Source organism: Pristis pectinata, chromosome 14, assembly GCF_009764475.1.
Source record: "Pristis pectinata isolate sPriPec2 chromosome 14, sPriPec2.1.pri, whole genome shotgun sequence".
NCBI classification, from domain to species: Eukaryota; Metazoa; Chordata; class Chondrichthyes; order Rhinopristiformes; family Pristidae; genus Pristis; species Pristis pectinata.
The window spans coordinates 26,242,718-26,245,196 of NC_067418.1; the positions used below are offsets into that span (position 1 = coordinate 26,242,718).

The 2,479-nt window shown below is 37.0% G+C and overlaps 1 non-coding gene across 1 annotated transcript; it reads left to right on the top strand.

Annotated features, from left to right (window-relative positions):
- Positions 1-386: 386 nt before the first annotated feature.
- trnav-aac (transfer RNA valine (anticodon AAC)) lies at positions 387-459 on the top strand. The gene has a single exon. It is a non-coding gene; the product is annotated as a tRNA-Val (tRNA).
- Positions 460-2,479: the final 2,020 nt, after the last annotated feature.

Genomic DNA, 2,479 nt, shown 5'->3' on the forward strand with positions numbered 1-2,479 from the left:
CTGTTATTTTTGGCAGTTTGAGTCTCAGTTGAAGATTTCCCCAGAAAGTGGGCACTCCCGACAGTGCAGCGGTCCCCCGGCACTGCACAGGAAACAATGTCAGCCCAACGTCTGCAGCATCAACAGTGCCAACACAAATATTCTGTGTTGAAGTCGCTGGCTGGGAGCTGCCTCTATTTAATAACAATGTATTTGAAACGGGGATGAGAGTGGAAACTTCACCCCGCTCGCTGGAGGTGTCCGGAGCGCTCCTGCTCGCTCATCTGCACCGAGATCCTGTCCGGGAGCTGGCGAATCGACCCGATCCGCGGCTGTCCATTCACTCAGAGCACAGTGTGCGGCCTCTCTGGAATTGGATACCTGTGGTTCCATTGATGCCCATGGCGGTTTCCGTAGTGTAGTGGTTATCACGTTCGCCTAACACGCGAAAGGTCCCCGGTTCGAAACCGGGCGGAAACAATTTTATTTTCAGGTTGTCAATGTCACAAGAAGTATAACTATTAACCTTATTCAATTTTTAATGAAATATGTAATTTACACATCTATTCATGGAAATTTGTATTTTTAATTTTGGGACATTCTAAGCTGACCTATATTTCAAAGAACTCAATAATCTGTTAGGTGCATTTTTAATGGTAAATTAGATCTGATTTGCACTCATATAATCATTGGGAAGACTGAGATTAAATAATCATTAAATACACTAATGATTATTAAATGCAGTAACGTTTGCCTCACCGAAGGAACTAAATTAATTCTTCAAAACCACGTGTAGAGGCAGCACTGTCCCACGAGAACAAAAGCATGTGAGCATGTTATCAGCCATACGAGTTGGGAAAGCAAAATGTTTGCGGCAACCATTTAGAAATTTCAGATAGCTCAAATTTTGCTTGAGGTGGTCAATAATTTTCTATAGTCAGAAATGCTGCTTTTTGGAAACTTCAATGTGAGCTCTCAATAAGAACACAGCTGCGCCATTTCGTAAATGAACAGGAAGAGTTCTGAGTACGAACTCAAACTGTTCAAAAGAGGCTGAAGATCCTGCAGCTGGGTGAATGAGGTGGCACATGTTACCTAGTGCGTAATCAGGCTTTACAATGGCAGAATGTGAACCGCATTAGACTGTCCTTCATCTGATGAGCTAATGAAGTATGCAGGAGAATTTTGTAGTCCAAATTTGAATTAGTATCAAAATCAAAGCTTTTAATTGTCAGAACCTGTACTTAAAGAGCTGTAACATGCAGAACTATGGACCCAGTGGTGGAAGGTGTAATAAGGTTTGGTAGATCTCTTTTGACAACCACAGACGTGATGGGTCAGATGGCCTCCTTCCACATAGTGAATTTTCTATTGAGACAACCAATTTAAGAGATGTTTCCCAGCCTATTGCCTGATTTCCCATAGTTGAACCTGATTGGAGAGAGATGAAGGAGAAGTAAACCCAAAGCAAAACTTTAGAAACAAATAAGAAATTAACTAATTTTTATTAAACATTCAATATTCTTCAAGTAATTCCTCTTCTACGCTCAATAGTTGTATGCATGAATTAATTCTATTAGTTCTTCATTTGTATTAAATGGTACAAGATTTTATCAATAATCACTATGAATTTGTTGATTTTTAGTTGTTTCCATTAATACAGAAGGGTAAATGCTGAAAATCTGGCATTTGTGCGTTCACCAGTAGATGGCACCATTGTCTGACTAAACTTGTTAACATTATTTATCATTCTCATTCTGAAATGTGACGCGTGGAAAGAGAGAACCAAGAAATCAGAACGTTTGGGAGAACAGTAGAAGATAGCGTAGAGAAAGCGCAAGATATAACAGTATACTTGGCTAACTTATAACTCAGTAAATTTACTTTGTTTAACTGGATTTCTTAAAATATTTCAAAATATGAAAAACTACTTATCAAATTTACTAAATTACATTAAGATTAATGAAATACGATAGTTTAATTTGGTGCACATGTACTTCAGTCTCAATCACCATTCTGATCCATGAGATTGCTGTCTGACGTACTTACAAGAGTATGCACATTTCAGATATTATGTATGCTGTATTTTTAAACAAATGAACTTTATCATTAAATATGATTTCTAAAACTAATTAACATCTGAAGCTTATTTTGCAAAATAGAACATGTCCAAGTAAGTTTAATCATTATGAAAATCACGTAAAATGTAGAAGCCCAGCAGACATAAATATTAATAAGAACAGAAAATGCTGGGAAAAAATGACAGCATTTGTTGAAAGAGAAACATTTAACATTTTAGGTCCAGGATCTTTTATCGGAACCGAAGGAAAGATAAGAAGATCACATTTTAAATCTGGGACCCTTCATCAGAACAGTTTCAGATTTCCAGCATTTGTGTTTTTTTTTAATGTAAGTAAAGGGTATGCATTCATATTATTAGCTGGTCATTTGTTTAGATCATCATAATATGGATTAACATTTTAACAAAGCCTAAAGTTAA